The sequence below is a fragment of the Ursus arctos genome, chromosome X, assembly GCF_023065955.2.
Source record: "Ursus arctos isolate Adak ecotype North America chromosome X, UrsArc2.0, whole genome shotgun sequence".
In the NCBI taxonomy this organism is placed as follows: domain Eukaryota; kingdom Metazoa; phylum Chordata; class Mammalia; order Carnivora; family Ursidae; genus Ursus; species Ursus arctos.
Window position 1 is genome coordinate 90,670,289 of NC_079873.1, and position 22,577 is coordinate 90,692,865.

The 22,577-nt window shown below is 42.3% G+C and overlaps 1 long non-coding RNA gene across 2 annotated transcripts in view; it reads right to left on the minus strand.

Annotated features, from left to right (window-relative positions):
• Nucleotides 1-22,577, minus strand: part of LOC113241255 (uncharacterized) — a 101,571-nt gene that overhangs the window by 22,497 nt on the left and 56,497 nt on the right. For both annotated transcript variants that reach the window (XR_008959984.1, XR_008959983.1), the window contains exon 3: nt 4,862-4,978. This is a non-coding gene — a long non-coding RNA (uncharacterized LOC113241255). The remainder of the gene's footprint in view (nt 1-4,861; nt 4,979-22,577) is intronic.

The following is a 22,577-nucleotide window of genomic DNA, read 5'->3' on the forward strand; positions in this document are numbered from 1 at the left end:
CCTGATAAAAACTGATAAAAATCATGCCACTACTTGCTGGCCTGCAAAGTTTCTGCTGGAAGAGCAGATGATGGCTGTATGGAAGTTCCTTTGTATGTAGTTAGTTGCTTTCTCTTGCTGCTTTTAAGATTCTTTATCTTTGACATTTTAATTATTGTATCTTGTTGAGTACCACTTTGGATTCATCATATTTGGGGCCCTCTGTGCTTCCTGGATCTGTTTCTTTCCCCAATTATGAAAGTTTTAAGTTATTATTTCTTCAGATATGTTTTGTGCTCTTTTCTCTCTCTTCTTTCTGGAACCCCTACCAAGAAATGTGAATGTTAATATGCTTGATGTCCCAGAGGTCTCTTTAAACTATCCTCATTAAATTTTTTTTTTTTTTTTTTTGCTTTTCAACTTCAGTGATTTCCACTACCCTATCTTCCAGATTCCGGAGCTGTTCTGCATCCTCTAATCTGCTGTTAATCTTCTCTTTGTTGAAGTTCTGAGTTCATCCACTCTTCTCTCACTTCCAGCAATCATCTTTATGACCATTATTTTGAACTCATTATCAGGTAGATTGCTTATCTCCACTTTGTTTAGTTCTTTTTTGAGGTTTTGTCTTGTTCTTCCATTTAGAGTATATTCCTGTGTCCTTTTTTGTCTCTCTCCTGTTTTTTTTTTTTAAGCGATCTCCACTCCCAGTTGTTGGCCTCAGACTCACAACCCTGACATCAAGTCACATGCTCCCCTGACTGAGACAGCCCCATGCCCCTCTCTTGTTTGTTTTTATGTATTAGGCAGATCGACTATGTCCCCTGGTCTTCAAGGAGTGGTCTTATGTAGAAAGCATCCTGTGGGGGCCAAAAGCACGATCTTCCCTGAGCACCAGAACCAGGTGTCCCAGGGGTGTCCCGTGTGGGTTGAATGCACCAATTTGTTGTGGCCATGACTGCTAGGGGTGTGCTGGGCTGTGAGGTCCAGCCATGACTGTTATGGACACACTGGTGGTAAATGTTGCCTCCCCACTGTCCTGGGGTAGGAGGTGTTTTGGAGGGCTGCCAGTCCCAGCCAAGGCTGCCCACCAGATGGGTCAGAGGCGCAGCTATATTGAGGGGGCTGCTCTCCCAGCCAAGGCTGCTGATGAGTTTGATCTGGCAGGAGCTGATTTGGAGGCGCTGCTTTGGGGTAGGATGTGTAGTTCTGACAAGGTAGATGGAGAGCGTCAGAACTGGTGCCCACCCACGTCAGGCCGCCTAGGCAGAAGGCAAGAAAAATGGCACCCACCAATGCTCCCATTCCTGGCCAAAGTTCCTATACATCCCTGCCCCTTTGGCACATACCCTGCAATTAGTCAGTAAATCTCCGTCACATGTGGCGCCGGCACTTTTCAAAGTGCTGCCTCTGCGCTGCATCTCAGAGCAAGTGAGTTTGTGCATGGGCCTTTTAAAAGTAGAGTCTCGTCTTCCTAACACCCCATGGCTCTCCCAGAGTGAAGTCCCACTCCTGGAGTTAAGCACGGCTGATTTCAAAGATATTAGGGGACCTCATCTTTTTGGTCCAGGTCCCCGGGGGGGGGGGTGCCTGACGTGGACCTTGAAACCCTTGTTCCTCAGGGAGAACATGTGCATCCGTGCTTTCCCTCTCAGTGATACGAGGAATGTGGGTCCTGAACAGACTGCAGCTCTGCTGCTCCCACTCTTCTTGATGTGGCTTCTTCTTTGTATCTTTAGCGGTGACTAGTTCTGCTAGTACTTGGGTTGTTCTCAGAGCAAGATGCGCTCTGTGTAGTTGTAGCCTGGCTGTATCCAGGGGAAGAGGTAAGGTCCTCCTACTCTGCCATCTCGACCGAGACTCCCAACCAAGCTTGCTAAAGAAATCATGGTTTGAGTATCAATCTGAGGAATATGGGAGAAGATACAAAAACCAAGAGCAGATTACAGTTATGTTTATAGAGCTGTAATTGCTTCTATCTTTAATTAGAACTGGAGACAGGTGATATTTGTTTAACACACTGAAGAAATGGTATCTGTTTTTAATGGGCTTTTGTAGGAGAATGCGATTATATGGTAGGATACCCAGAAAGGTGCACACTACGCAATTAACATGGTCAACGCTGCAATGGCAGGAACTTTACGGCTGATGGCCGAAGTTGAATCGTCATTTACTGATCTTAATAATGGAAACACAGCCATTAAAGAGACCAAAAAAATGCCTCTGCTTACATGGGGCTCACAGTCTGGTGGGGGAGAATGAAAAAATACGATTGTTGAGACAAGTATATATATACGATGATGGATAATGATCCATCCTATGCACCACACTTAGGCAGGGCGGCTCAGGGCATGGGGAGGCCGGGGGATTTGCACCTTCAGGTAGATGGGACAGCGAAGGCATCATTGAGAAGGTGACATAAGATGGGAAGGAAGTAGGGGGAGAGCCCTGTGGAGATCTGGGGATGAGTGCTGCAATGAGAGGGAATATCCTGTACCTCTTACTGCTGTTAGTCTGTTAAATCTTTTAGCCACTGACCAGGGACGCCTGGGTGGCTCAGTCGGTTAAACGTCTGCCTTCGGCTCAGGTCATGATCCCAGGGTCCTGGGACTGAGTCCCGTGTTGGGCTTCTTGCTGAGCAGGGAGCCTGCTTCTCCATCTGCCTGCCACTCCCCCTGCTTGTGCTCTCTCTCTCTCTGACAAATAAATAAGTTAAAAAAAAAAAAGAAAATCTTTAGCCACTGACCAGTAGTCATTTTCCCTCCAGTTTTGATGCAGCAGGTGCCGTGTTGTACTTTGGCAGTATGTAATCGGTCAGGTTTGGGGATAGAAGTACCTTGATGGTTTATATCATTAGGATATGGTTTAAGACCTTTCCCGCAGTGAATAATTTGAGGCTCTAGCTACACACACCAAGTGTGCATGCTTCTCTAAAATGGATCACTTTGGAATGTGTGTGTAAATTGTTCCTTGCTTGGCATCCTGTGGCAATTTTTTTAAAAAAATTAAGCTCTACGCCCAGTCTGGGCTTTGAACTCACGATCCTGGGATCAAGAGTTACATACTCTCCCGACTGAGCCAGCCCCCCTCCTTGCTTAGTATCTTAAGAGGCTCAGTCCAGTTTTGCAAGGTGATTACAGGTCCTTGAGTAACAATGCTTATATAAAACCCAACTGACCCTTGCCACCTAGTGCAGGATCCTCATCTCTCATTAGAATCATTAAACTACAAGTGAAAAAACATTTCCTCATCCATGAATGTAGGGCTAATAGGTTATTTAATCTCAGGGACAGTGGTTTAAATAAGCAAAAAAGGCTGATCAGTATCGTCAACCATAAGCATGAATCCTACCAAATTAATGTGAACTCACGAAATGGTCACAGCTGATGACATAATGGGTTTGCAGCACGTCAAGCCTGGACAATCTTTACGTCTAGGCATTTTTCTCCTAAGGGTGTGTGGTGGCTGGAAGGGTTTCTGTTATAGGGCTAGTAAAAGACTGGTGTATTTCTCTCTTTTTCATGCAGAATCTTTACTTAGAGAAATTGGTTTGTATCCTCAACAAGGATAATCAAAAATACTTTCTTTCCTTTTCAGCTCACAGTTCTAGAAGAAATCCGAGGAGTGTGATCTACAGTTCGTGCTGCGCCTGCCGTGGTGTGGACCCCGAGTTCAAGCCTGGACGAGGAGCAGACACTGACTTCACACTTCTGATAGGTAAGTAAGTCAGCTCAGTGGTGCTGGGATTCTTTGCTACCCCCTTCTGCACATAGGCTCCTTTTTCAAAGTAGGCCTCTCACTGAACTTCCTCTGTTAATATCTGGTTAGCGCTGTGTCCACGTACGCTCCGTCTCTCTAATGGTTCATTATGATGATCGTGAGAGATCATGAGCCTGGGGGATTGGAAATATTATCCTATCTGGTAAATTCCAAACTCAAAGCCCAGAAAAGGCCGTGATGCGACCAGAGTTGATTTCATGCATCTGACAGGTGTGGAATGTAAGTTGTATCTTGTGTTTTATCCCCCTCGATATTTACAAGCATGACTTTCTGAGATGTTTTAATCCAGTGTATAGTAGTGCCATGGAGGTTTTGTAGGAATCATGTGTACATTAGACTTCAATTAATATTATAGCTCTGTTTTTAGTGCTCAATGAGATTGAACAGAGAAAGGCGGTGTTATTTCAGTACCTTGAGAACTTCTAAAGCTGTCCGAGTAGCCTGATACTCTCATTAACCCTAGGACTAGGAAAGATTTGCGGTGATCCTGTGCGTCTCCCTGGACTGCTGAGGAAAAGAGCTTCTGTCATCCTGTATTGGAGCTAAAGGATGATGCTGAAACTTCCCCTGCGCAGGGTAGTCTGCTAGAGGGCCTTCTAGTCAGCAGTTTTATTTATACATCATCAGAATCTCTGCCGGGGAGGATCAAGCGTGAACTCGCTTGTCGTTTCTTTGTAAGACTAAAACTACACTTGTGAATGCCAGTTCCCTGCTGTTCTTTTGATCTGCGGCACAGGGCAGGCTGAGTAATAGTGAAAGATGCATAGCTTACTATGACGATGTATTCCTTTGTGATTTTAACTGTAACACACATGTAGGTGATTTCGAACGTTATACAAGTTCTTCTTTAAAGATTGTATTTATTTGAGAGAGCGAAAGAGTGAGCGAGAGAGCACAAGCAGGGGGAAGGGGCAGAGGGAGAGGGAGAAGCAGATTCCTCACTGAGGCGGGAGCCCACACTGGGGCTCAATCCCAGGACCCTGAGATCATGACCTGAGCGGCAGGGAGACCCTTAACCACTAAGTCACCCAGGTGCCCCTCGTTCTACAAGTTTGATGAAGGAGTCCTAAGAGACTGTTTTCTAATAGTTGTACTTGCTTATCACCTTCTCTGGACCATATCCTGGGCACAGTCTCTGGTGTCCCTGGGTGCGTGGGTCAGGGTTCCGCAGACACCGGCTTCGTGTACCGTGTGCCAGCTCCTAAGCTCTGTGAATCAGCACCTGGAGCAGGGAGAGAGGAGAGCACGTGAGGAGAGAGGTCACTGGGGATCACCCTGTGATCTCATCAACCTGCCAGCTCTGAGTCTGAACACATCTCTTTACTTCTCCAGGTTTTGATCTTCAACTAATATGTGGGTCAGTTAAATAAAAAATTCTTAAAAATGTGTGGTCAAGGACCTTTCCAAGATGCTGATGTATAGTGCGGAAATTAATTTTTAAAAACGGACACGTGCAGAATTTAGCAGATACCACAGGAAGTATAAGGAAAACTCTAGATCTCTTTTAGAATTTTTTATTGTATAATTAAAATATAGTGCTATATTAACCTCAGGTGCACATGATTCAACAATTTTAAACATTGCTCAGCATTGATAAGTGTAGTCACCATCTGTCACCAAATATTATTTAACTCTTAGTGACTACATTCCTTATGCTGTACTTTTATTTCCATGACTTATTTAGAAGTCTATCCCACTTCATCCCCTTTGTCTGTTTCTCCCCCTCTCCACCTCCCTTCTGGCAACCACCAGTTTGTTCTCTTTGAGAGTCTGGTTTTCTTGTTTTTCTTTGTTCGTTTTGCTTCTTAAATTACACATATGACTAAAATCATATGATATTTGTCTTTCTCTGTTTTTCTCAGTATAATACCCTCTGGGACCATCAGTGTTGGTGCAAATGGAAAGATCCTATTTTTTAATTGCTGGGTAATAATTCATTATACACACACACACACACCACATCTTTATTCTTTCATCTATGGATGGACACTTGGTTTGCATCCATATTGTGGCTACTGAAAATAATGCTGCAATAAACATAGCAGTGCATGTATCTTTTTGAATTAGCATTTTTGTTTTCTCTGGGTAAATATCCAGTAGTGGTATTATTAGATCATATGGTATTTGTAGTTTTAATTTTTTGAGAATACTCTGTACTGTTTTTGACAGTAGGTACACCACTTTGCATTCCATCAACAGTGCAACAGGGTTCCTTTTTCTCCACATCCTCGACAACACTTATTTCTTGTGTTTTTGATTGTAGGCATTCTCACAGGTGTAGGGTGATATTTCATTATGGTTTTTTTTTTTTTTAAAGATTTTATTTATTTATTTGACAGAGATAGAGACAGCCAGCGAGAGAGGGAACACAAGCAGGGGGAGTGGGAGAGGAAGAAGCAGGCTCATAGCGGAGGAGCCTGATGTGGGGCTCGATCCCAGAACGCCGGGATCACGCCCTGAGCCGAAGGCAGACGCTTAACCGCTGTGCCACCCAGGCGCCCCTCATTATGGTTTTGATTTGTATTTCCCTGATGATGAGTGATGTCGAGCATCTTTTCTTGTGTCTGTTGGGTATCTGTATGTCTTCTTTGGAAAAATGTCTTTTCAGAGCCTCTACCCGCTCTTAAATTGGATTACTTGTGCGTTTTTTTGGGGGGGGGTGTTGTGTAAATTCTTAATATATTTTAGATATTAACCCCTTATCAGATCATTTGCAAATATCTTCTCCCATTCAATAGGTTGTCTTGTCATTTTGTTGATAGTTTTCTTGGTCATGCAAAAGTTTTTTGTTTGTCTTAAGTGTAATCCCAAGAGTTTATTTTTGCTTATTTTCCTTGTCTGAGGAGATATACCTAGAAAAATGTTTCTATCTCCAATGTCAATGAAATTACTGCCTATATTTTCTTCTAGGAATTTTATGCTTTCAGGTCTAACATTTAGGTCCTTAATCTAGTTTATTTTTATGCTGTAAGAAAGTGGTACAGTTTCATTGTTTAGCACATAGCTGTCTAGTTTTTCCACACCATTAGTTTGAAGAGACTATCTTTTCAGCATTGTATATTTTGCCTCCTTTATCATGGGTATATTTGGCCACATAAGCATGAGTTTATTTCTGAGCTATTATGTTCCATTGGTCTACGTATCTGTTTTTATGCCAGTACCATAGTGTTTTGATTAGTAAAGTTTTGTAATCTTGAAATCTGGGATTTTGATATCTCTAGCTTTATACTTTATTAAGATTGCTTTGGCTATTCAGGGTCCTTTGTTGTTCCATACAAATTTTAGTATTATTCGTAATCATTCTGTGAAAACTGCTGTTGGTAATTTGACCGGGATTGCATTAAATCTGTAGATTGCTTTGGATAGGATGGACATTTCAAGAATACCAGTTCCTCAAATCCACATTACATTTGTTTCTGTCATCTTCAATTCCTTTCATTGATATAGTTTTCAAAGTACAGGTTTTTCACCTCTTTAGTTCAGTTTGTTCCTACGTATTTCATTTTTTGTACTGCACCTGTACGTGGAATTATTTTCTCAATTTCTCTTTCTGCTGCTTCGTTTTTAGCAAATAGAGATGCTACCAGTTTCTGGACATTCATTTTTTTAATCCAACAAGTTTACTGAATTAATTTATTACTTCTAGTAGTTTTTTGGTGGAGTCTTTATGATTTTCTATGTATATTGTCATGTTGTTTGCAAACAGTGGCACATTAACTTTGTCTTACCAGTATGGATGCCTACTTCTTTTTCTTGTCTAACTGCTGCAGCAAGGACTTCCAGTACTATGTTGAATAAAAGTGGCAAGTGTGGACATCCTTGTCTTCTTCTTGATAATAGTGGAAAAGCTCTCAGGTTTTCTCCACTGAGTATAATGTTAGCTGTGGGTTTTTCATATATGGCCTTTATCATGTTGAGGTATGTTCCGTCTAACCCCATTGAGTTTTTATTATGAATGGATGATGAATTTTAAGATTTTATTTATTTGAGAGACAGTGAGAGAGCAAGCACAAGCAGGGAGAGGGGCAGAGAGTGAGGGAGAAGCAGACTCCCCACCAAGCAGGGAAGCCCGATGAGGGGCTCGATCCCAGGACCCTGAGATCATGACCTGAGCCGAAGGCAGACGCCTAAACAACAGAGCCACCCAGGTGCCCTGATGTGTTGTATCATGTTGATTAACTTGTGAATATTGAACCATCTGTGCGTGCCTGAAATAAATCTCAATTGATCGTGGTGAATGATCTTTTAATGTATTATATGCAATTTGCTAATATTTTGTTGAGGATTTTTCCATCTATGTTCATTAGAGATACTGGCCTGTACATTTCTTGTGTGTGACTTTGTGTGCTTTTGGTATCAGAGCAATGCTGGCCTTGTATAATGAATTTGGAAGTTTTCCTACCTATTCTCACTTATGGAATAGTTTGCAATAAGTAGGTGTTAACTCTTCTTTAAATGTCTGGAAGAACTCGCGTGTGAATCCATCTGGTCCTGGGCTTTTTATTTTTTGTTAAGTTTTTGATTACCAAGTCAGTTTCATTACTTAAAATTGGTCTGCTCATGGTGCGCCTGGGTGGCACAGCGGTTGAGCGTCTGCCTTCGGCTCAGGCCGTAATCCCGGCGTTATGGGATCGAGCCCCACATCAGGCTCCTCCGCTATGAGACTGCTTCTTCCTCTCCCACTCCCCCTGCTTGTGTTCCCTCTCTCGCTGGCTGTCTCTATCTCTGTCAAATAAATAAATAAACTCTTTAGTCTCATATATTTAATTTCTTCCTGGTTCAATTTTGGGGGATTGATGTTTTTAGGAATTTATCCATTTATTCTAGGTTGTCCAATTTGCTGATGTGTAATTTTTGTAATATTCGGTTATAATTTTGTTATCCTATGGCATCAGTTGTTACTTCTCTCGTTTGTGATTTTACTTACTTGGGTCCTTTTTCCTTCCTGATGAATCTGGCTAAGGGTTTGTCAATTTTGTTTACTGTTTCAGAGAACCAGCTGTTGGTTTCACTGATATTTTCTATTGTTTTTTAGTCAAAATGTAATTCATTTCTGCTGTGATCTTTATTATTTCCTTTCTTTTATTTACCCCGGGCTTTGTTCATTGTTTTTCTACTTCCTTTAGGTGTAGGCTTAGATTATTTGAGCCTTTTCCAGTTTCTTGAGGTAGGCCTGTATTATATACTTCTGTTTTACAACACTTAAGCTCTGTCCCAAAGATTTTCCACCAGTTTCTTTTTTCATTTTAATCTGTCTCCATTTATTATTATTTTTGTATTTCTTTGATTGCCTCACTGACTCACTGGTTGTTTAGTATCATGTTTAGTTTCCATATATTTGTTTCTTGCAATTTTTTTCTTTTAATTCCATTTCTAGTTTCAATACTGTTATCAGAAAAAAAATGCATGGTACGATTTCAATCTTCTTAAATTTGAGGATTGTTTTGTAGCCTGATACTCTGTCTATTCTAGAGTGTGGTCCATGTGCACTTGAAAAGAATGCGTATTCTGTTGTTTTTGGATGGTATGTTCTGTATGTGCCATTTAAGTTCATTTGGTCTAAGGTGTCATTAGACTTTGTTGATTTTTTTGCCTGAATGATTCATCCACTGATGTAAGTGGAGTGTTACCGTGAACTACTGTTATTGTATTACCATCATTTTCTCTATGTCCATTAGTTAATATTTGCTTTATGTAGTTCGGTGTTCCAGTGTTGGGTGTGGAGATATTTATAACCGTTATAGCCTCATGTTGGGTTGATCCCTTTATCATTATGTAATGCCCTTCTTTGTCTCTTATTACAGTCTTTGTTTTAAAGTACATTTTGTCTGACACAAGTATTGCTACCCAGCTCTTTTGTTTCCAATTGTGTGAGGAGTATTTTCCCATCCCTTGACTTTCAGTCTGTATGCGTCTTTAGGTCTCAGGTGAGTCTCTTGTAGGCTGTATAAAGATGGGTCATGTTTTCTTCCTTCCATTCCACCACATGTCTTTTGATTGGAGTATTTAGGTAATTTCATTTAAAGGTAGTTAATGCACTTATTGCCATTTTGTTACCTTTTTTGGGTTGTTTTTGTAGTTCTTCTTTGTTGCTTTCTTGTTCTCTTTGTGATTGATGGTTCTATAGTGTTATGTTTGGCTTTCTTTTTATTTTTTGAATATCTATCAGAATTTGGTTTGCGATTATCATGAGGCTCTTATGTAATAACATCGTAAGTACACTGCAGTCTATATTAATTTGATGGTCATTTAAGCTCAAACACATCCTTAAAAAAAAAAAAGAACCAAAAAATCTTTTATTTTTCCCCTGTTCTCTTCTGTTTTTACTCCTTCCTTCACCTTTTGTGTATATGTTGTCACATTTTATATTTTTATTCATCATTTTCTTAGGTCTAATTATGGCCATTTCTTTTCCACTTAATAGAAATCCCTTTAGAAAAAAAAATTAGATGAAAACAGAGAGGCAGACAAACCGTAAGAGACTCTTAACTATAGGAAACAAACTGAGGGTTGCTGGAGGGGAGGTGGGTGGGGGGATGGGGTAACTGAGTGATGGGCACTAAGGAGGGCACGTGATGGAATGAGCACTGGGTATTACATGCAACTGATGAATCACTAAATCCTACCTCTGTAACTAATGTGTTATATGTTAATTAAATTGAATTTAAATAAAAAATTTTTAAGTCCCCTTAACATTTCTTATAAAGCTGTTTTAGTGGTGTTTACCTTTTGTCTGGGAAACTCTTATCTCTCCTTTAAATATGAATGATTACCTTGCCATGTAGAGTATTCCTGGTTGTAGGTTTCTTCCTTTTAGTACTTTGAATATATCCTGCTACTGTCTTCTGGTCTGCAGAGTTTCTGGTGAAAGATCAGCTGAGAACATTCTGGGATTTCTCTTGTATGAAACTTATTTTCTCTTGCTGCTCTTAAAATTCTCTATCATTACTTCTTGTCATTTTAGTTATGTGTTGTGATGTGGACTTCCTTGGGCTCATCTTGTTCGGAACGGTCTGTACTTCTTGGATTCGGGTGTCTCATTCCTCCCCTAGGTTAGGGAGGTTTTCAGTTATTTCTTCAAATAAGCTTTCGACAGCTTCCTCTCCTTTTGTGGGACACCTGTCATGCAAACGTTTGTTTTATGTTGTCTGTGAGATCTCTTAACCTATCCTCATTTAAACATTTGTTTTCCTTTTTGTTCAACTAGTGTGTTTTCCATTGCCTGCCTTCCGGATGGCTGATACCATTTTTTCTGCAGCAGCTAATCTACTATTGATCCCTTTTAGTGGTTGTTTTTATTGTATGCTTTGACCCTAATGGGTGCATTTTTGTATTTTCTACCCATTTTGAAGGCCTCACTTTGTTCTTCCACTCTTTTCTCCAGCTCAGTATCTGAGCTAAATCATTATTTTAAGTTCTTTTATCAGGCATATTGCTTCTGTCTGCTTCATTTAGGTTTTTCTGAGGTTTTTCTTTCTGTTTTAGAGCATATTCCTCTGTCTCCCCATTTTGCTTGACTTCCTGTGTTGGCGCAGATTAGGCGGAACACTCCTTCTCCTCAACTTGAAGCAACGGTCTTGTGTCTGGTGTCCCACATGCAGACTGTCGAATAGTTAAAACAACCGTGGCTTACTTTCTGTGCCCCACCACTACAGGGGCGGGTGTGGGCTTGTGGCATGTGGGCTCGCTGAGATCGCAAGCTCCCTGTCAGCCAGATCCAGTTCTGGTCTGAGGGGGAAGAAAGTATCCCTGCATCTCCTCAGGCCTTTTATTTATATTTTTTAAGATTTTATTTATTTGACAGAGAGCTCAAGCAGGGGGAGCAGCAGAAGAGGGAGAGTGAGAAGCAGGCTCTCCACATAGCAGGGAGCCCAACACAGGGCTCAATCCCAGGGTCCTGGGATCACGACCTGATCCCAAGGCAGATGCTTCACCGACTGAGCCACCCAGGCACCCCTCTTCAGGCCTTTTAAACTGTGGCTTTTTTGTGTGTGTCCCAGTGTGAGTGGGATTGGTGTGGGCTTGTGACCCTGGGCTTGCTGAGGTCACAAAATCATTGTACCAGACCCACCAGTTAGGGCATCTAGACCCTGTTCCCATCTGGGCTTTTAAGGTGGAGGGGTAGAGTATTTTACGTGTCTTTAAGGTCTCGCTGAGATCCTCTACTCTTCTCAAGTCCAGTGAGTATGTTTCTGACCATGACTTGGAATTCTTTATCAGGCATATTGCTTATATCCATTTCAGAATTTAGTTCTTCTGCTATGATTTTGTCTTCTTTCATCTGGGACATATTCCTCTGTCTCCCTATTTTGTATGTACTTGTTTCTATTTTTAAGAAGGTCAGCTATGTCTCCTGATCTTGAAAGTAGCGATCTTATGAAGAAGAGGCCCTGTGGTGTCCTGTAGCACAGTGCCCCACGGTTACCAGAACCGGACGCTCCAGTGGTGTCTATGTGGGTTGAGTGTGCCCTACTGTTGTGGCTGAGCCACTTTTGCCATTTGCGCAGCTGGCTGCAAAGGCCCGCCTTGCATGTTATGGACGCACCCGGCAGGGTTGTCCTGTGCTGTTGAGGGGCCTGAGGCCACTGCAGGCTGGTGATTTGGCAGTGTCGGCATTCATGCTCTCTCTGCACTGAAGTCCACGTGTTATATTTTTGTCGCATGCACACCGACCTGCAGTGTGCTTCCTGAGCTGCCCCAAGAGGCTTTTGTTGGTGGGCGTGGCCAGCAGTCAGACCAGATGTCTGCCCCCAGTCCTCCTGCTGGGGCTGCAGTGGCACCTGACAGGGACGCACTTTCCCAGTGCTGCCGGCTCAAGGGCTTGACTGCTGGAACTTAAGAAATGCTGGTTTGTGTGCTTATCTTCCCCTCCTACCCAGGGCAGGAGTCATTTTGGGTGGCATCAGTCCCCGCCGGGGCTGCCTGCGGGGTGTGTCAGGGTGGCTGCCTATTTGGGAAGATGCCTGAGAAGTTGGGTGGGTTTTATGGGGCAGGTCCACAAGGGAGCACGGGGACAGGGTTTGTGGTCCTAGCAAGACAGGCAGAGTGTTTGTGCTGGTTTGAAAGTATCCCACTACCTAGGATGGGTAAGGGCAGAGAAATGGTGCCTGCCAGCAGTTTTGTTCTTGGAGAAGTCTCCTAAAGATCCCTGCCCCTCCAGCACATGTTTTGAGACGAGGAAATAAATACCCATCACGTATACTCCAGGTGTTTCTCACACTCTTGCCTCTCTGCTCTGTCCTGGCTGTGTTACTTGTAAAAGGTGGCTCTTTGAGGGTGGGGACTCAGTTTCCTGTCGCCCTCTAGCTGTCCCAGAGCTAAGCCCGCTAATTAAAACACACCGATTAAAACAAGTTAAGCCCCCCTGATTTTCAAAGCCAAATGTTATAAGGACTTGTCTTCCTGGCATGGGTCCCTCAGGTCTGGGGTGCCTGGTGTGGGGTCCGATCTTCTCACTCTTCTGTGCTTGTGATGTCGCTCCCATTTGTGGTTAGTCTCACCAGGGCTTTGGTTCCCGACCGTGTCTCTGCGGCTCTTACCCTTTTCTGATGTGGGCTCCTATGATTAACTGTGGAAGATCCGTTCTGCCAGTCTTCAGGTTGTTTTCACACGCGCACTGTTGTCTTGGCGTGTCCGTGGGGGGAGGTGAGCTCAGGACCCTCCTACTCGGCCATCTTCCTGACCTCCTTCACATCTCGGACATCTCCCTTAAGAGTACTTGTACCTAGCATGCTTGATTTTCTCTTCCAATCTTCTATGCCTGTAATTCTAGTGTCTTCCATCACTCAAATCATATAGACCTCTGCCTGAAACTCTGCAACAACGTCCCACTGAAATTAAAATAAAAGTAATTCCCAAGCGTGGTCAGCAATGAACAAGATCTGGCTTTAGGAGAACAGGATCTGGCTGACAGGGAGCTTGCGACCTCTCAGCGAGCCCACAGGCCACAAACTTACACCAGCCCCTGCAGTGCTGGGGCACAGAAAGTAAGCCACAGTTGTTTTAAATTTATCTTCACCCTGATCACTTAACCACCTTCCTCCTTGGTTGCTTTGCCCCCAGATACACAGGTTTGGGGCTTTCTTCTTAAACATTATTAAAAGGCATTTAATTGACAGAACATAAACTGCTCTATTTTAAATGTACAAGCAATAAATATTGACCTAGATTACACTTGAGAAGTGAACACATCCATCACATCTAAAAGTTTTGGGATTCCCACAGTGTTTATAGTAATGCAAACTACATTGTTGCTCCGAAGAGATTCTCTAGTTGTTTCATCCTAACTAGGGATTTATTAAGGCGATTTCATATGCATTTTTATTTATTTATTTATTTATTTATTTATTTATTTAATTTATTTTTAAAGATTTTATTTATTTGACAGAGAAAGACAGCTAGCGAGAGAGGGAACACAGTCAGGGGGAGTGGGAGAGGAAGAAGCAGGCTCCTAGCAGAGGAGCCTGATGTGGGGCTCGATCCCAGAACGCCGGGATCACGCCCTGAGCTGAAGGCAGACGCTTAACGACTGCGCCACCCAGGCGCCCCTCATATGCATTTTTAAAACATGCACCTGTTGTATATGAATGTACAGGGCCTAGTACTTTCTCCTCCAGATCAAATCTCAAGGGTATTTTGAGTCTTAATCATCGTGTCTTTGGCACATTTGCGCCCATAAAAAATCACAGAAGAAATTTTATAGAATTATGAAATTGCAGAAGTTTAAGCCTTTGGAATCCTTGAAAGTGGTTAAGAACGTGGTCAAAATATATTCACAGATTCATGGTTACGGTCCTCGACAAGCCTAGTGCTGAATTCAGTAAGTCAGCTAATTAAAGAGTATGCGGTAACTTACGCTTTATGTGTGGTATAGGTCAGTTTCTCTTTAATAGCAATACACATAAAAATGATGACCTGTAAAATTGTAATTGTAAATTTTATGTTATGCTTTCCTCAACCTTCTCGGGGTCCCTGGCTGGGTCTGAAAATTAAATTGACAAAGACACATTAACAGACGGAAAGCTTTTTTATAGATTTATTTGATGCAGGTTATACATGACACCAGAGCCTTCTATAAGGAAATGAAGACCTGAAGAAAAAGAGCTGTGTATTATTATTTTTTTTAGAGCTGTGTATTTTTATGCTGGGTCTGATCAAGAATATGATAGGTCAAGAAGCATGAGGTAATTGTAATAAACAGGGGTAATCTTAGCATGGCCTGTTCAGATGCTTCTTGGCAGCCCTTCTTATCTAGAGATAAGGATGCTTCTCTCCTCCAGGTAGAGGGAGGGCACCTATCAATCACATGACAGTTTTGAGACCTGTTTCAGGAAAGTAAGGCAAAGGATGTGCGGGAGGTCAGAGACCAACCTATTTCTGCCGTTTTCTCAAACTTCAGCTTCAAATATTCAGTATGCCAGGGTTCCATATTTTGGGGTAACATGTTTTAAACCCCATCAGTATACTGTGCTACAATAAAATAAGGAATACCCCGCATAGCAGAATTATAGGAATGGAAGCTACCTAATGCGTGGGATCTGATGTGATCGTTTGTAATCACTTCTGTTTAATTTAACTCAATTTCTTTGTGGACTAGGCAAAAGGTAAAGTAAGCAAGCCGAAACAGCAGGTGGAATTTCAAGAGTGACAAGGCTCATTAAATGTTAGATAAAATAGCTTTAATTTCATCACATATCCTCTCCTTTCTCTTTTGCAAAACCTTTGAAATGTTGTTTCCATTATAGTGTAGTTTCTATTTCTGGACCCCAAACACAACCTCTGAATATTGATGTTTTTCCTAATAAGCTTACCATAATCTACCATTCCTTCCTCATCCCCTCTACTACATACGGAAGGAAAACACCGGCCTCACTAATGAAATTATTTGGTCACAGGAAGGATCTGGTGATCTGGTTAGAAGCAATGAACTTCGGAAAATCCCCACTGCCTTCCTTCAGCCTTCTCTTCCTGATAACAGGAGTTTGTTGGAGAACTGTGGGATGGCCATCTAGTTCTATGCTTTTTGGTCCCTAAAGTCAGTCTTCTTGAGAGCAACAAAAACCAAACAGAACCACTCATGTTCTCTGCTTAAAGTGAGCTCAATTAGCTTCTTTGAATCTTCTTCGCTTTTTAAAAACAATACTCCTACCTTGTAGAGGCTTGGTGAAATAGGAGGTTGCCTTTTCATATCATGTTAATGTCTCAGATAAACACCTTTGAGGAAACGCCAGTTTTATGAGTGTCTTAAAGTTATTTACATTTAGACTGTCGCTTGCTTTTATCATGTAAGCTGCGCGAGGTGCTACCCAAAGTTTCGTTCTTTTGCATTGTAGAATCCATAAAACTTTGGTATAGTTCTTTCTTTCCTGTTGGTGGGAGGGATGAAAGACTGAAGCACAAATCAAAACTAGTTTTCAGCCTTTGGTACATATGTATATACTTACAGGAAATTAAAGTACTATCTCTGCAGAATGGACTTTTCATGGAGATGAGATAATCATGTTTCTATGTCACTCCTTACATTACAGAGCATCACAGAAATTACTTCAGGGCTTCTAAAGAAATGTCTTAGTTCTTCTGTTACTGGAATAGATTCTAAGAGCTTGAGCATAAAATGTTTGTGGGAAGCTGTCAGTTTCATTGGTGAAAAAAAAATGTGTATCTAATATTCTTGTTTTAAGTGGCAGCACATTTAAAATTCCCTTTGATAATTCAGAATCCACTTAATTTGGGGCTGGCATTTTCACCAGATAATCACAGTGTGACCTACTTGTATGTATCTATCTACCAAAGCTTCCCGTAAACATATATTTTGGCAAAAGCAGCACTAAAAATAATCAAGACATTTCAGTACTCTCCTCACAAACATTTTGAATGTGTTGATCAGGAAAGGGCAAAACCGCAACTGGCAAAATAAAATGTGTCTGTTTCCTTTGGGGTTCTTAGGGATTACAATTTGGGAGAGACAGAGTTGACTGAAATCAAAAGTGTGTGCTGGAGAGACCAAGGAGGTTAGGTGTTTTTTTGTTTTTAAAGATTTCATTTATTTATTTGAGAGAGAGAGCAAGCACAAGTGGGGGGCAGAGGGAGAGGGAGAAACAGACTACCAGCAAAGCAGGGAGCCCAGTGCGGGACTCAATCTCAGGACCCTGGGATCATGACCTGAGCTGAAGGCAGGCGCTTAACCGACTGAGCCACCCAGGTGTCCCTTAAAGCAAAAAAGTTTTGAAGCTATTTTGAACAAAATGTGACTGGTGCTGGAATAGCTACAGTAGTCTGTCTGTATACAATTGGTTGTTAGAACTAGTGCTTGGCAGAAAGTCCCTTTATGACCATTCTACCAATGCTGTAGATGCCTTGGCTTTTAGCTAAGGTCAGCAACAATTCTAAGAATTTGAGACAGGAGACACAAGTCCTACTTTCTCAATGTCCTCCTGGTTCCATTTTTAAATACCCCTCTTAGCAATGCTCATGCCCAAATTATTCTCTCCATTATCATTTCTCCCTTCTGATCAATACCTGTCTCTATATAAGAAAACATCAATGATCAACCTTGGCTTTGTAGTCCCATTGTGATGCCTGAGTGGCCAACAGCCTGCTTCAGGTCCATCAAATCTCAGGGGTGGGGGTGGGGGGAGTCTCCTAGTTGGTAGATATTTGTCAAGCCTGCTGTATGAGAGTCTTAAGGCTCCGTCTGAGCAATGAGGAGGTTTAAGGAAGTGGATCTTAGGCTGTGTCAAGTGAAGTTTCACTTGTCATTGTCCGTGAGTAGGTCTGACGAATATTTTCAAATCTTTGAGCAACCATTATTTTGACATTTTGAGTAGAACAGCAATGGGAAAGGCATAACATAATTTGAAGATAATAAGCAGGGTACAAATTAAAATAACAATAATACAATTTGTAGACCTATTCTAGTTAAATTCCACAACGTGATCTCATGTGGGAAGGTACCAACCTTCAGCCAGAAAAAGAAACCTCAAAGGTGACAGCAGTCACTGATAACTGACAGAAAAACCTGCAGGGATGGGGCGCCTGGGTGGCACAGCGGTTAAGCGTCTGCCTTTGGCTCAGGGCGTGATCCCGGCGTTATGGGATCGAGCCCCACATCAGGCTCCTCCGCTATGAGCCTGCTTCTTCCTCTCCCACTCCCCCTGCTTGTGTTCCCTCTCTCGCTGGCTGTCTCTATCTCTATCAAATAAATAAATAAAATATTTAAAAAAAAAAAAAGAAAAGAAAAACCTGCAGGGGATCACAGCTATTATCTTCATAATCAGAAGGATCTTCATCAGATAATCCATTATGGATAAGTCTCTTTTCTTCATGTGATGGGAAATCGGATGGGATCTGAGAATTGTGAGGGGAAAATAAGGTGGCCCAAAGGGCCTTGGCCAGTAATTCTCCAGCTATTTAAACAATTAAGTGCCCAAAGAGTGTTGGCATATGCACAAAGACGTATACTGTGGGGGTGCATGGAATGCCAAGGTCTCATTTTTGTAAAGAAGAATGGATCTAGCCAGGGATCAGAGAGCTTTGAAGGTCCAGTGGTTTGGTTAAAGAAACATATTTCTCATAAAACAGCACCACTGAGTTGTTGAAAGATAGTATCAGGTTTGGTGCATAATGGGTTGGTGCAATCAAGTAGGAATATCCAACAGACTTGGCATAATAGAGATGAACAGTTGAAAAGGTTTCTACTAGAACAGGTGGAAGATACACAATTTGTATAGAGGAAATCATAAGGGAAGGAGTGGGTTTCCTTTTTTTTTTTTTTTTTTTTTTTTTTGCTAATCAAAGTTCTGTTGACCCAGGAGGTGGTCTTTAATTTAGGGGGAGGGAGGGCACTTGGGTGGCTCAGTCGGTTAAGTGTCTGCCTTCAGCTTGGGTCATGATGCCAGGGTCCTGGGATTGAGCCCCATGTCGGGCTCCCTGCTCAGCAGGGCATCTACTTCTCTCTCTCCCTCTCCGTGTGGGCTCTCTCTCTCTTAGCTCTCTCTCAAATAAAATCTTTAAAAAAATTTAGGGGGAGTGAGCATAAAACATGGAGGGTTTTCTTAAGGCAAGAATATCTTGACATGAAAAGTGATAGAGGGGTGTTTTTGCTGTAACTAATGGAAATATTTGGGACCATGGAGAAACTATATATAGGTAACATTATGGGGTCAGTATTATCAATAAAGGACCCAGGAGGAGCATGGTAACAAATCCAACAGAAAGGTTTCCAGAAGTAGCAAGGGATTGGGACACTTGAATTATAGCATTGTTTTCCCAATCAAAAGTGGAAATGAAAGGGAAGAGAAATAAGCCTCACGAGAATTGGTGTGATGTGTCTTGTGAACATAATACTGGCCTGACCCCGTGTCTTGTGAGGGCAGTCTAGGCAGATGTCATCTGCTTCCTTTTCCAAGCAAGGGTTAGTTTGAGGTCTCTGGTTGGTTTGGTGGTCCAGCTGGATATTAAAGCCTTTTTAAAATGAGAAACATGAATCCATGAGTACATGCCTTCTAATTCAGCAGCACCATGACTGGCCAATAATACCCACTGTGGTCCCCTCTAGCCAGGCTGGAGGGAATCTTTATGGAGGTCTTTTCTAATAAACCACATCTCCAGGTTGAAGGTCATGATGTTTGAGGTCTTTATCTCCTAGGAGCGTGCTCTGAAAAGATTGTTCTACCCATCTCTCATTTCTTTGAAGGGTCTATATCAATCCCTTACAAGTAAGTCATCATCTTACCTTTAAGTAAAAGCTGGGTTCATATACAGCTTGATCTAATGTCACTGAGGTCTTCCAGTTATAATTTCAGAGGGTGAGAGTGTCTCCCGCTGGGAGTGGATCTAAGATTCAGTAATACCAAGGGAAGAGCTTTTGGCGATGGCAAGTGGGAAAAATCCCTAAGTTTTGCTAGTTGGGTTTTTATAATGCCACCGGTTCATTCTAAAAGGTTGAATGATTGAGAATGGATAGGCACAATAGAAATGTTGCATAACTGGCTAAATGTGGCGAATGGACTGTAATATCTATCCAGTGAAATGGGTCCCTCACTGGCTATGAAGTTCCAAGGATGTTTTCCAGTTGGGAATAATCTTTTCTAATAGGATTTTTCCTATTGCTGAAGTTGTAGGTCTGTGACAAGGGAAGGCTTCTACCCAGTGAGAAAACATACAAATCATTACTAAAACATATTTCTGTCTTTGCAATGGTGGCAGCTAGATGTAATCCAATTGCCACATCTCAAAGGACCCAGAGGGTAAGGGAAAATGTCCCTTTGAACTATGAAGTGGTTTCCAGGGTTATGTTTAGGGCAAATTTGACATTTTTTCATAAATGTGAGGGGCTTTTTTTCAATAATTTATTTGAGAGAGAGAGAGTGGGGTTAGGGGGAGAGCGAGAATCTCCAGCAGACTCCCCGCTGAGCATGGAGTTCAACTCAGGGCTCGGTCTCCTGACCCCAAGATCATGATCTGAGCTGAAATCAAGAGTCTGTTGCTCAACCGACTGAGCCACCCAGATGCCCCTTGAAGGTACTATTTTTAGAGATGGTTTCCAAAAATATTGTTTTCCCAAAGGACCATCTTGCCCATATTTCAATGGGTAAGTTCATGAAATATAATTAAGAATTTGTTCTTGGAGGGAATCAGGGAAGACTGGTCTGCTGTTTGACCCATACCAAAGATTTCATTGAGCATCAAATCAATAGGCTTGCTCAGACCTTTTTTGATCCTTTACTGAGGCAATTTCTTGGGCCTCTCTACGTGTTTCTTTAAGCTTTTTGGTAAAGTCAGTAGATAAAGGGGATTTTAATTTCCAAAGGCGGCCTGTTGGGTGGCCACATTCCCTTCTGCTTCCTCCATGTTTGCTGCTGAATGATCAGGAATTTTGATAATGGCTAAACACTTAGTTATGTCTTGGAACTCTTGGCTTGGATTCTATACAAAACCCTATTTTTAATCTGTTGTTGCAAACTCCTCTTTGTTTCCAGAGCATAACAAAATTATGTATAAAACCAAAAGCACAGTGACTGTCAATATAAATGTTAATGATGTGTCCTTCTGCCAATGTCAGGGGGGGTGGGGGGCACTCAGGTTAAGGTGAATAATTCAGCCTATTGAGCTGAGGTGGCTGCAGACATTTCAATATTTCCTGTTAGGGAGACAACTGCATAGCCAGCTTGCTGGTTTCCGTTTTATCTTGAAGGTAAGAACCATCAGTAAACCAGACCTAAGGCTGCATGTTCAAGTGTAGCTCCTGTAAATCCTGTCTTGGCACTAGAAGTGTGTGTGTTTGAGAGTTGTGGTCACCAGAAGGTAAAGGCAGCAGGATAGTAGGATTTTTTTTAAAATACCTTTTTTAAAAAAAAGATTTATTTCAGAGAGAGAGCAAGCATGAGTGGGAGGGGCAGAGGGAGAGAGAATCTTAAGCAGACCTCCCGCTGAGTTTGGAGCCCAATGCAGGGCTCAATCCCAGATCCAAGCCAAAATCAAGAGTCGGACGCTTAACCGACTGCACCGCCCAGGCGCCCTGGGATAGTAAGATTTAAGGAATGACAGCATGCAGCAGTAATATTTGGGGGTGACAGGAGAAGAATTTTGTGAGAGGTAAATGTACCGGAGGGTAAGTGCTGTAGTCAGTAGGGAACCCATGATCATTTCTTCTGTGTTCTCAAGTAATTCAGTTGCAGCTGTAAGCGCTCACGTGGGGTGGCACTCCCTTGGGTGTGGAGTCCAACTGTTGGCAAGAGGAGCCAATAGGCCTGTACTGGTCCCCATCTCCCTGGGTTCGAACCCCACAGGCATGCCCTTCTCTCCCATGGGTGAAGAGAAAGAATGGTAGGTCATAGTTTGGGTGTTAAGGGCTGGAGGATTCAAGAGGCCATGCTTTATTTTTATGAGGGCTTCTTGACTTTCTTTGTCCCAAGTAAGGGGGTCAGGTTGGTGAAACTTGAGAGAGAAAAGCAGTTGGGCCAGGGCTGAAAAGTTAGGGATCCGGTTTCTACAGCATCTAGCTAAGCCCCCATATCCGCATAGCTGGTGTTTGGAGGTAAGCAGGACAATAGTCCCTGGATTCTGTCTGGGTCAAAGAGTAATCCCTAATTTGAACTATGGTGTCCCAAGTATTTAACCTGGGGCAAACAAAATCACGGTTTTTCTTTAGACGCCTTACACCCCCCTTTTTAGCCAGGGCCTTTAGAAGATGAAGGCTATCTTTAGTACAAGCCTCTTGAGAAGGAAAACAAAGAAACAGGTCATCCACATACTGTAACGGGGAAGAGCCTTCAGAGAATTCTATGTCTAAACTGTCTACTTTTGGGGCACCTGGGTGCCTCAGTTGGTTAAGCGTCTGCCTTTGGCTCAGGTCATGATCCCGGGGTCCTGGGATAGAGCCCTGCATCTGGCTCCCTGCTCAGTGGCGAGCCTGCTTCTCTCTCCCTCTGAAGCTCCTGCTTGTGCTCGCACACTCTGTCAAAAAAATACATAGAAATCTTAAAAAAATAAAATGTCTGCTTTCAGCATTTGGAAAAATAAGTGGGGCTTTCAGTGTAGCCCTGTGGCATAAAGTTTATGCATACTGCCCCTCCCAAAGGAAGGCAAATAAGAATGGGCAAGGCACTGCAAGGGTCTGTAGTGGCAAAGGTTTTGCTGTTAGGAGGAATGGCTATGAGCAAGGTGTGAGGACTGGGTATTACAGAGTGCTGAGGAGTAACTATTATTGATTGCCCCAAGATCCTGTACAAACTTCTATCCTCTTTGTGTGGTTTACAGACAAGGAGGATGAGGGTGTTACAGGACTAGGAACAACTAATCCTGTAAACAGTCCTCAATGA